Source organism: Geotrypetes seraphini, chromosome 3 (assembly GCF_902459505.1).
Source record: "Geotrypetes seraphini chromosome 3, aGeoSer1.1, whole genome shotgun sequence".
Classification (NCBI taxonomy): Eukaryota; Metazoa; Chordata; class Amphibia; order Gymnophiona; family Dermophiidae; genus Geotrypetes; species Geotrypetes seraphini.
Window position 1 is genome coordinate 149279178 of NC_047086.1, and position 12588 is coordinate 149291765.

The following is a 12588-nucleotide window of genomic DNA, read 5'->3' on the forward strand; positions in this document are numbered from 1 at the left end:
CAAACCGCCGCTGAAATCGCCGTCGGAAGCCGCCACATGAACCGCAAGCCACCCCATGTGCCGGAAATGGAATTCGGCACAGAGGGACACAACACGGTGGCAGGGATCACAAAACCCTAAGTGCGCATGCACGCTTAGGGTTTTATTATAGAGGATATAGAAATATATATAACATCTATAAATATGTGACTACAAATATATTTATAAATAGAAATATATATAGAAATATAATTATAAATATAAATAATATCAGATTTTACTTAGAACAGTATATCCTATTAGAAGATCCTTGGCAAAGGAAAACAATCAGTAACTACTAATACAGCTTACTTAATATAACCTATAAGAAATTAATTATATTTGAAAACAAAACATGCTGTTTAGGGTATTTATTTTTAGTATTTTAATGACATGTGTGGGTGATACTCCCTTTCCAGTTTCTTACATGGTGTTACAGAAGATTCAGAGATCCATACTGACCACATTTCACAGCAGGAGAAGCACAGTGATTGTGCTGCAGTGGAAGACTTCTGAGAGCAAGGCTGCCTGGAACCATACATTGGGTTTTTTCCATCAGTGTTGTATAATGCATCACCACAGTGGTACAAGAATCTGGTCTAGCTGGTAGGTTATCAGCTAACACACCCTTTTACATTCGCTCACAAAGGAAACATCAAAAGGACTGGAAAACCAAGATAGCAACCTTAATGCAGCTCAGTATTTATAGCCTTAAACAAAATCCTCAATCCAACTTCACTAAAAAGCTTATATTTTTCCAAAATGAACTTATGCAATCAGCTGTATTCCTCCGTATTATCTTCCACATGACTCCTGCAGACTCCGGATCAGAGAGGAACACTGCCTTAACCTCGAAGGAAACCATCTTGATCAATTTACTACCAGCATTTTAATAGCAAAGCCAGAAATGAAGCTGATGACTTCCTTTTCTCGTTGAGTTGCCATCCGATCCTCACTGACAAGTGTATGCTTAATAGTAAAACCATTCAATGAAATTATCATTGCTCGTTGACTCCTCATTTTATTACTTTGTTGTCACTCATATGGTAAAATCAGTTACCATTCTTAACACTTCATACTCCCAGCTGTTGCCTTTGAATCCATCTTAAAAGTAAAATAAAATAAAGCTGTTTCCTTTTCCCTTCTATTTTTTAAAAAATTCATTTATTAACCATTTAAAGGTGAATGAAGATAAATTCAAACTATTATAGCAAACTTAATGAGTGTGTTAGAATCAACCGCCATTACAAACTGTCACCAGTATTAACTTTTAATACTCCAAGAGCGGTTATTGAATCATACGATTTTGCTTACAATTAATAAATTCTTCTAATTTAACAGGATCCTGATAATGAGTTGTCCTGTTGTTAAAAGTAATTTTCATTACAGCAGGGTATATTAGCCCAAACTTAGCTCCCATCTCTCTTGACTTTGGTCTGAACTGTAAAAATTATCTGCTTACTGTGGCAGTGTGTTTTGCAAAATCAGGGAGAAATAAAATACGTGAATCTCTCCACTTTATGATTTTTGACACTTTTACAGCTGCCAAAATTTCCATAACTTGCTGGAATCTCAAAAGTTTAAATATGAGCAGTCTTGGACTCAGCTGATTATGTGAAGCTCTTGAAGGAAGACAGTGAGCTCTTTCAATTTCAAGGGAGTATTTAAACTTTAATGAAAGGACCTCCAAAATGAAAGATGTTAAAAACTCAATTAGGTTAGACTCCTACATCCCTTCCAGGACCCCTAAAAGCTGGACATTATTTTGTCTACTCCTATTCTGCATCTCTTCATGCTCCTGAGATATTCAGATTATGCTCTTAGGATCTGTCTGACACTGTAAAAGTGTTTCCTTAGCCCCTGTCACTATCTTTTCCAACTGTTCTGTACGAACGGCATAGCTTGCCATTTGCTGTGATAAATTATTTAATTCCTCCTTAACCCCACTGAGCTGCACAGTAGTTTCCTTCAACATTTCTTTAATTGTATTTAGATCCAAGCATATCTGCTCGATCAACTCTGTGGAGTCTTTAGGCAGGGGATTTTTTGATGGAGTAGGAGGGCCTTGTTTGAACCATTTTGTTGATCCCGAAGGTACTGCTGCTGCTGCTACTTCCGTACAAGCTTGCCTGCTTGAAGACATGTTCAGAACTGTTTCACACTTATTTTACCTTCAAAAGATTAAAGGAAATTGATTTTAAACTGACTAAATTGTAGGTCAGGCTCAGGAAGAGGGAGAATGACGGAATCACATGTTCATTTTTTAGCAAGACAAGCTCCGCTCCCCCCCCCCCAATAGAGAAGGGATCTTTTAAGTAATTAGTTGGGTGAATTTTGCAAGTAACCTTCTGTAAGCTGAAGATCTGCTGTTTGTAAAAAGGGAGCTTAGTAAAAAGAAATCCTATTATTTTAATAGAATCTGTGGTGAATAATATTAAATATTAAAGTTTGATAAGATAAATATGGTTAGACCAGAGGGAAAAAAAAGAATATTTTCAAAGAAGGAAATACATTCTTGAAAGTCATCAGTGGAGAGAAAGAGAAATATAAAGTATTCTCTTTACTGAGAGAAACATGATTTGAACTAAGAATTTCTGCTGAATAATATTACTGTATACTGTATATTCAGTGAAAAAGTACATTTTAAAAAAAGAGACTTTTTTTAAAGTCATTGGTGGTGAGAAAGAGAATCCTAAAATGTTTTCTTTATTATTGGTTTTAGCACACACTAGATGCTAACACCAGCATTGAGCTGGCATTAGTTCTTGCCGTGTAGCGTGGATTTAGCGCGCGTGGCAATTCTGCACGCGCTAAAAACACTATTGCAGCATAGTAAAAGGAGCCCTAAGAGAAACAGAATTTGAACTTTAAAGTTTGAGTGGCCAAAGTTAGCTCTATTTAAGTATGAAATGTTTTTGGAAAATATAATTTGACCTAGGATTTTAGAAGAACTTACAGTCTGTATGTGAGTAAATGGTGAGCGTGTGGGTTTCAGTGTAACAGCCATGAAGATGAAGCACCATTGAACATTTAGGCCCCCTTTTATCAAGCTGCATTAGGGTTTTTTAATTGTAGGTCACTGGGCTAAAAGCTCCAACATACATAGGAATTCTATGAGCATCAGAGCTTTTACCACAGTGGCCTACGATAAAAAACCCTAATACAGCTTGATAAAAGGAGGCTTTAGTTAGTTTAGAGAAATAAAGTTTAAAGTAACAAAGATTCCTAGTTAAGGATAAAATACATTTTATTTTATTTTCAGTAAGAGTACACAGTACCGTATTTTCACATAGATAACGCGCACCCGTGTAAAACGTGCACACGGGTATAGCACGCAAAAAACACAAATTTATGTACAGAAATTTTTATATACCGCGCACACCCGTATACCGCGCATGCTGCCCGACTCTCCCGTCGCCGCCTGACTCTCCTTTCGCCCGCCCCGACTCTCCTCTGGCCACCCCGACTCTCCTTTCGCCCGCCCGACTCTCCTCTCCCCCTTGAAGTCCTGTCCCCACCCTGAAAGCCTGATGCCCCCCCCCCGATGTCCGATTCACCCCCCCCAGGACCGCTCGCACCCCCACCCCGAAGGACCGCTCGCACGCACCCGCACCCCCACCCCGAAGGACCGCTCGCACCCCCACAGCCTCCCGACCCCCCCATCATGTAGAAGCTCCTACCGGTGTCCTGCTGCTTCCTCTTAGCGGTCCCGACTCCCCGACACGATCGGGGCAAGAGGGAGCTCAAGCCCTCTTGCCCCAGCCAACCGCGGCACCCCTGACACGATCGGGGCAAGAGGGAGCTCAAGCCCTCTTGCCCCCCTGACTCCCCGACACGATCGAGGCAAAAGGGAGCCCAAGCCCTCTTGCCCCGCCGACTCCCCAACTCCCCGACAATATTGGGCCAGGAGGGAGCCCAAGTCCTCCTGGCTCTTACGAACCCCCCCCCCCGCTAGTTGTTCGGGCCAGGAGGGAGCCCAACCCCCCCTGGCCACGGCGACCCCCTACCCCCACCCCGCACTACATTACGGGCAGGAGGGATCCCAGGCCCTCCTGCCCTCGACGCAAACCCCCCTCCCCTCAACGACCGCCCCCCCCAAGAACCTCCGACCGCCCCCCCAGCCGACCCGCGACCCCCCTGGCCGACCCCCACGACACCCCCACCCCCCTTCCCCGTACCTTTGTATAGTTGGCCGGACAGACGGGAGCCAAACCCGCCTGTCCGGCAGGCAGCCAACGACGGAATGAGGCCGGATTGGCCCATCCGTCCCAAAGCTCCGCCTACTGGTGGGGCCTAAGGCGCCTGGGCCAATCAGAATAGGCCCGGGAGCCTTAGGTCCCTCCTGGGGGCGGGGCCTTGGGCACATGGTCGGGTTGAGCCCATGTGCCTCAGGCCCCGCCCCCAGGTGGGACCTAAGGCTCCCGGGCCTATTCTGATTTGCCCAGGCGCCTTAGGCCCCACCAGTAGGTGGAGCTTTGGGATGGATGGGCCAATCCGCCCTCATTCCGTCGTTGGCTGCCTGCCGGACAGGCGGGTTTGGCTCCAGTCTGTCCGGCCAACTCTACAAAGGTACGGGGAAGGGGGGTGGGGGTGTCATGGGGGTCGGCCAGGGGGGTCGCGGGTCGGCTGGGGGGGCGGTCGGAGGTTCTTGGGGGGGCGGTCGTTGGGGGGAGGGGGGTTTGCGTCGAGGGCAGGAGGGCCTGGGATCCCTCCTGCCCGTAATGTAGTGCGGGGTGGGGGTAGGGGGGTCACCGTGGCCAGGAGGGTTTGGGCTCCCTCCTGGCCCGAACAACTAGCGGGGGGGGGGTCGCCAGGGCCAGGAGGACTTGGGCTCCCTCCTGGCCCGATATTGTCGGGGAGTTGGGGAGTCGGCGGGGAAAGAGGGCTTGAGCTCCCTCTTGCCCCGATCGTGTCGGGACCGCCAAGAGGAAGCAGCAGGACACCGGTAGGAGCTTCTACATGATGGGGGGGGTCGGGAGGCTGTGGGGGTGCGAGCGGTCCTTCAGGGTGGGGGTGTGGGTGCGGGTGGGAGTGCGTGCGAGCGGACCTTCGGGGTGGGAGTGCGGGTGCGTGCGAGCGGTCCTTCGGGGTGGGGGTGCGAGCGGTCCTGCGGGGGGGGTGTGTGTGAATCAGACGTGGGGGGGAACTATGTAAAAAAAATTTTGTACAACGCGCTCACGCGTATAACGCGCAAGGGTGTGCGCGGTACGTAAAAACCACGTATAACGCGCGCGTTATATGTGAGAAAATACGGTACTCAGGTATCCTGCAGCTGTGAGGAACATAATAGAACTTAGAGGCTCACACATAAAAGAATAGGGAGTCAGGACTTTGGTTTATTTAAAGTTTAAGGTTACAGGTTCTACAAACTACAATTGATCTTCAAGGGCCCTGCTATTTGCAAGCAAGGAGAAGAAACCAAGAATAAAGCAAGCGGGAAGTTCTTCAGATAAATGATATACATCTGCACAGAACTAACACAGTTAAAGACTGAAGCACATGCATTTATTTATAGAATTTCTTCAAAAGCAATTAATACTTCATACTTACCTGAGTCAAAAAGGAGATGCTGTAGTCTCTCCTGTAATCCAAAAACAGAGGAAAGTAGCAATTTTCTTTAAAAATTCCACATGTTGTAACAACATTTACTTATCTGATATTGAAATGTGTTGTTCAATAGTTCTACTATAGTAATTCTAAAAAAAAGTTGTATATTTAAAGTGTTTCTGCCTGCTAAATTGTAACAATCTCCAATGTCCAAATTCCGAAAAGCACAGTATGTTAAATGCTTTAATTTTTTACGAAAGCCTCAGCCCCACCACTCCACCGCTCAATATATCTTAGTAGTGGAAAGAATTACGTGGTTCTCATCACAGGCTTTCAATTGTTATGTTCTACTTCTATTTATTTTACTTTTTTATAAACTCCATTAAAACTGTATTATAGCCATTTGGTATTTAAGCCACTTATCTTTCAGCTAGCTTGACTCGGGAGAAACAACCCGACATGTTTCGCACTCCGATGCTTTATCAAGGGTCTCCCACAGCCGTCACTGTCATCTGACTCAGTATATATTAAAAGCTAGCTGAAAGAAAAGTGGCTTAAATACCAAATGGCTATAATACAGTTTTAATGGAGTTTATAAAAAAGTAAAATAAATTGAATTAAAATAGAAGTAGAACACAACAACTGAAAGCCTGTGATGAGAACCACGTAATTATTCCCGCTACTAAGATATATTGAGTGGTGGAGTGGTAGGGCTGAGGCTTTCATAAAAATTAAAGCATTTAACATACTGTGCTTTATTCGGAATTTGGACATTGGAGATTGTTATAGCTATTCAGAATTGAATATTTTAAAATTTTACATCGTTATTGGGGTGCTAAATTGTAATGACAGAACTTTCATGTAAAAATTCAGCTGAATTTACTATTTAAATAATTTTGACATACTTAATTATTTATCAAATTTTATTACTCTAACTTACATGTACACTTTTAATAAATATAAAAGTTTTTAAAATAATTTATTATTCTAATTAAAAATGCATCATTTTTAATGGTCATCTTTTCTCGATTTAACAATTTACCCCACCCACCCCTTTTTTTTCTTTTTTACAAAACCATAGCATGTATTTTAGTTCTGCATGCGGCAGTAACAGCTTCAAAGCTCATAGGAATTCTATGAGGGTCAGAGCTGTTACTGCCACGGCCAGCATTAAAAACTGCACTACAGTTTTCTAAAAGGGGGGGGGAGGTTAATTTAATAATAACATCTTCAGCATCAGAAATAAACACATTTTAACTTCAATCTCTTTTAATAAGATTTAATTAACTCTAAAAATATATTTTTCCTCTCATCTTATTTGAGAAGTTGAGACGAGATCCGTTTTTTAGTGTGACTACTTTGGTTCCTTTCTAGAACAAACCACATCTGGGGTAATTTTACTCAGCCACAGGTGACATTTATCAGGGTTATCTGGTAAAAAGAAAGTCAGGGTGAGAGAGACAAAAAGAAAGAAAGAAAGACAGGGGGCAGGGAGAGAGACAGAAAGAAAGACAGACACACAGAAAGGGGGGCAGGGAGACAGAAAGAAAGAAAGACAGACAGGGGGCAAGGGAGAGAGACAGACACACAGAAAGACAGGGGGCAGGGAGAGAGACAGAAGAAAGACAGTCAGTGAGGCAGGGAGACAGACAGAAAGACAGACAGTGGTGTAGGGAGGGAGACAGAAAGAAAGACAGACAGACAGAAGGACAGGGGGCAGGGAGAGAGACAGAAAGAAAGACAGACAGTGTGGCAGGGAGAGAGAGAAAGAAAGACAGACAGCTGGATGGGAGAGAGACAGAAAGAAATAAAGAAAGACAGGGGGCCAGGGAGAGAGACAGAAAGAAAAAAAGAAGGAAAGACACACAGAAGGACAGAGGGCCAGGGAGAGAGACAAAGAAAGAAAGACATCGGGGCAGGGAGAGAGACAGAAAGAAAGAAAGACAGACAGACAGCGGGCAGGGGGAGAGTCAGAAAGAAAGACAGACAGACAGTGGGACAGGAAGAGAGAGACAGACAGAAAGAAAGAAAGATAGAGATAAACAGACAGGGGGCCAGGGAGAGAGACAGACAGACAGACAGAAAGAAATAAAGACAGAGACAAACAGACAGGGGGCCAGGGAGAGAGACAGAAAGAAAGAAAGACAAACAGACAGAAAGAAGAAAGGGGGCAGGGAGAGAGAAAGAAAGACAAACAGAAAGAAAGAAACGCCTCAGCGCCCCATTGTGCTAAAAGTCTACGCATCTATTCTAGCACCCGTTAATGTAACGGGCTTAAACACTAGTATTTATATATTTATTTAGCAGCTGTGAGGAGGACCTGAATGCCCAGCCACAGCTCAAACATACCAAGAAGCTTTAAATAATAACAATAATAATAATAAAAACAGCCAAACGCAAACCTTAGCATTTTAATTAGAAAGTGGTTCAAGCTGGGCTACCACAAGACTGAATATTTTCTGAAAAAATCTGCAGTTGACTTTGAAGAAACAATCACAAGAAGAAAACAGTTTCTACCTTCAAGATGTAAATGCATCCTTCAGAACCTAAGTTGTTCTCTGATTATGTCCTTATGGCTCTTTCTTTCACAAATATTAGGCTAAATTTGCAAATTAATCAAAGCCTGAGTCAGTTGGAAGCAAGACAAACAAAGGTAAAGGGGTACAAACAAATATGTGTGTGTGTGTGTGTGTAGGGGTTGGGGGGGGGGGGGGTTCTGCCTGAAAGGAAACTGCAGAACTGTGATTTAGAGGATTATTGACTTCCAAGTAACTCCAAGGAAACCTGTTATCTGCATTTAAATAGAAAACAATCTCAAACTTCTGAAAGTACTCATTTTCCTTTTTATTGTAACATGTTTTTCACTGTGGAGTTTTTAATGCTAAGAAGACATCACATCACACATCTATTGTTTATCTCTGTGGTGTGCAGTCAGTGGGATATAACTATAAATGCCAGTGTGTCAAAGGGCTCTGTGGGTTTTACTTAGCTATAGAGAAAAATAGGTTTAATATGTGAAAAATGGTTGAATTCAGCCTTAAGAAGTTGATCAGACAATAAACTGCACTCCTTAAAGAACAATGCTCACTATAAATAGCTACTTTGTGTGCTTAGTACTAAGTAACTGGTGACAAAAACCTCAAAATTTAAGACAAGTACAAATCTAGGGAAAACCAAAATACAAAATTCTATAAAACATATTGACCTCATATTATCTAGAAACTTTTGGACTAATATTCAACTACAGGATATCAAGCTAAGATAACTTGTTAATTTATCTGGTCACATGATTAAAATTAAGGTCTTGAGAGTCATTGGCTTGCAGATGTGAATCACTTGTTTACTCTTTCCAAAAATATTAGGGGCTCCTTTTATTACGGTACGCTAGAGTTTTTAGCACACACAGCAGATTAGCGCGCTAACCCCGCGCTACGTGGCTAGAACTAATGCCAGCTCAATGCTGGCATTAGCATCTAGTGCATGTGGCATTGTAGGTGTGCTATTCCATGCGTTAAAGCCCTAACGCAGCTTAGTAAAAGGAGCCCTAGGACTAGGGAGCATGCAATGAAGCTACTAAGAGGTAGATTTAAAACAAACCGTAGAAAATATTTCTGCACACAACATGTAATTAAACTTTGGATTTTGTTGCCAGAGAATGCAGTGAAATCAGTTAGCATAGCAGGGTTTAAAAAAGGTGTGGCTAATTTTCTAGAAGAGAAGTCCATAAGCCATTATTGAGATGACTAGGGGAAATCCATCGCTTATTTCTAGAATAAGCAGCATAAGATCTATTTTACACCTTGGAATCTTGCCAGGTATTTGTGATCTGGGTTGGCCACTGTTAGAAACAGGATACAGGGTTTGATGGACTTTTAGTTTGTTCCAGTATGCAACTCTTATTTTCTTATGTTCACCTGTGACAACATAAAGAGGCCCTTTTACCAAGCTGTAGTAAGCACTAACAAAATAGGTGATGATAAGGCTTCATATGCTAATTTCTGTTAATGACCATTACATTGGAAAATTGGCCACTTCTGGCCACAACAAAAAAGTAGCCTTAGCACACAGAAAAGATCCATGTAGGGGTACACTTTGGCCATATTTTGCCACAGCTTAGTAATAGGATCCCCAAACTACAAAAGTCTCACTTAAATTTGTAACTTCATATCATCCAAATGCATAGAACTGAGGCTTCAGAAACAAAAACTAAAAAAAAAAAAAAAAGAAAAGGTTTTGAACAATTTCCTGGAGGAAAAGTCCATTGTTATTGAGAAAGACATGGGGGAAGCTACTCTTTGGGTTTTGGCCAGGTGCTAGTGACCTGGATTGGCCACTGAGAACAGGCTACTGGGCTTGATGGACCATTGGTCTAACCCAGTAAGGCTAGTCTTATGTTCATAAAATAGAGTAGCTTGCTACTATTTAAATATGGTGATGTTTTTAAAATGATTTTGTTAGTCTTTTTCTTTTTTTAATATCTTTATTAGCAATTGCAAAGGGAACATACAACCAGTAGGGGGAAGAAGAGAGAGAAGCTGAACTGCCAGGGAAGTCAACAAGTGAAAATCATGGCAACAAATGAGGCATATTACAAAAATCCTTTAGTTGGATGTCCAACACAATTGATCTTCTAAGTGATATATGTCACTGCAGACACTGTTCCCGCTCCAAGGTAAAGTAAAGAAAGCAATAGGAGCTTAAATGTTGCATGTAATGTTTATAAATTCTCCCTGGAATGAGTGTTGCCCTTTCCTTTTTGTACTCAAATGGAGTTCCTTTCCTATGGTTGTTATGGTTGTTTTTTTTTTTAACTATAAGCCACATTGACCCACTCATTGGAACTTGTGGGGTATCATGAATAAATTAATCACTCAATCCAAAAAATAATAAATAGGCACTCATGCAACATTTTCAGTAAAGAAAGAAGATGAACCCAGTGGTAAAGATCTAAGAATCAAGGGGGTCCTTTTACTAAGGCGCACTAACCGATTTAGGGGCGCCATAGCATTTTGCGTGCACTAAATCGGTTAGCGCGCCTTAGTAAAAGGACTCCCAAATCACTGAATTAAAGAATTTCAGTAAATCTGACTGCAAGGACTTTAGTAATAAGTAACTGCAGAAGTCTAGCCTGCTATTAACTGTGGTATGACTAAGAGCTGCTATAGAGAAGAATAGTAAGAGCAAAGACGATAAGAATTGCCATACTGGGTTTGGTCAAAGGTCCACTTAGGCCAGTATCCTGTTTCTAACAATGGCCAATCCAGGTTTCAAGTATCAGGCAGAATAATAATAATAATAACTTTATTTTTCTATACCGCCAATACCCAAATAGTTCTAGGCAGTTCACAGAATAAAAAGGACTGGACATTCCAGTGATGATATAAAACACACAAAAAGCAAGTACAATATTTCAAAAATGAAAAATACAGTAAGAAACTATGACATAATCATCAATCAAGTAACACATTTTTTAAACAAATAGGTCTTAACTAGTTTTCTAAAGGTGCAATAAGAATCAGATTATTGAATCAGATCGTCAAATATATTTGAACTTTACCTGCATGATAAGCCAAAGATCGATTAAAATACTTTTTATAATGGCAATTTTTTGGGAAAAGTGAATAAACCAGTACACCGAGTAGACCTAGTCAAACAGTACAATTCAAAATGAGAAAGGAGATATAAAGGAGCTAATCCAAATAGCTTCTTATAACAAATACAAACAAATTTTAAAAGTACTCTTGCTTCCATTGGTAACCAGTACAGCTGACGGTAATAAGGGCTGACATGTTCCTGGTTTTTTAATCCAAAAATTAAATGGAACACTGTGTTTTGGATTAGCCTTAATATATTTCATGTTATTTACTCCACAGGGAAAAGCAGCGGCTTTCTACCTTAACCGTATATGAAGTATGCCTCCAGCAATTTGTCCAAAAGTTTTCTTAAACAAAGCTACATTAAGGCCCCCTTTTATCAAGCTGCATTAGGTTTTTTTTTTTAATCGCCAGCCACTGTGGTAAAAGTTCCAACGCTCATAGGAATTCTATGAGCGTCGGAGCTTTTACTGCAACAGCCGGTGATAAAAACCCCCTAATGTGGCTTGATAAAAGGAGGTTTAACTACTTTCTCTGACAATAAATTCTAGAGCTTATGCTGCTACATGGAATGTGTTTTTCATTTTTGCTTTGCTTTCATTCTTTGTTTGCTGTGCAGCTTCCTTGTAGATGGTTCATTGAATTTTTATTGCAGCTACATAGGGTGACATTTCTCCTTAAAACGATAATAATTTAATCTATGTATATTACAAATTCTCTTCTTATTTATCTTTTACTGTATCATGGAGTGAGTGCCACTGAGAGAGAAAATGAGAACTTCGCAGTCTGTCTTGTACTATCTGAAGTGGGATCATAACTTGCCCGATGATGTGGATTAATGTTCCTTTTAAATAGCCTGAATCCCTTTGATGCTTCTGACAGTTTAAACTTATGTGCAGCATTACTGCCCACATGATCATTAGAATTGTACAGGCTGCTCTTTCATCAGTTAATATGTTGTCGTACATATCCATCTGTAGTTTCCTTTTGTTATATGTCTTTAAAATCCTTCTTGAATGAATTTGGGCTACGATAGCTTATAACAGGTACTTTATGGCATAAAGCCAACTTTTCAAAATGATTTGGGGTACTATACCCAACAGAAATTACCATTCCCTGGAGGCAGCCAAGGATTTTTCTCAATATTGGGGGTACTCAAGCATCCACAGTACCCACAGAACTGGCATCTATGTTATATGATTGAATACTGAGGTAAAAACCATATGATACATAAAATAAATAAGTTGTCTAATGTGTTAAAGGTTTTTAGTTGTTGTAGCTGCTGGGAGAAAGTTGGGGGTATTTCCCAACATTATTAACCCCCAATTCTATAAAGGATCACATGAAATTAGAGCACAGATTTGGTCTTTTTAGATGGTTGCCCCCTAAATGGTATTCTATAAAGGCCTTAAGTGGGCACACAACCTAC

General features: G+C 41.3%; 1 long non-coding RNA gene across 1 annotated transcript in view; it reads right to left on the reverse strand.

Annotated features, from left to right (window-relative positions):
• Positions 1–461: 461 nt before the first annotated feature.
• LOC117358194 overlaps positions 462–12588 on the reverse strand; it is a 35740-nt gene continuing 23613 nt past the window's right edge. The window contains exons 3-4 of the long non-coding RNA XR_004538957.1: positions 5569–5599; positions 462–2189 (exon numbers count right to left, since the gene is read on the reverse strand). This is a non-coding gene — a long non-coding RNA (uncharacterized LOC117358194). The remainder of the gene's footprint in view (positions 2190–5568; positions 5600–12588) is intronic.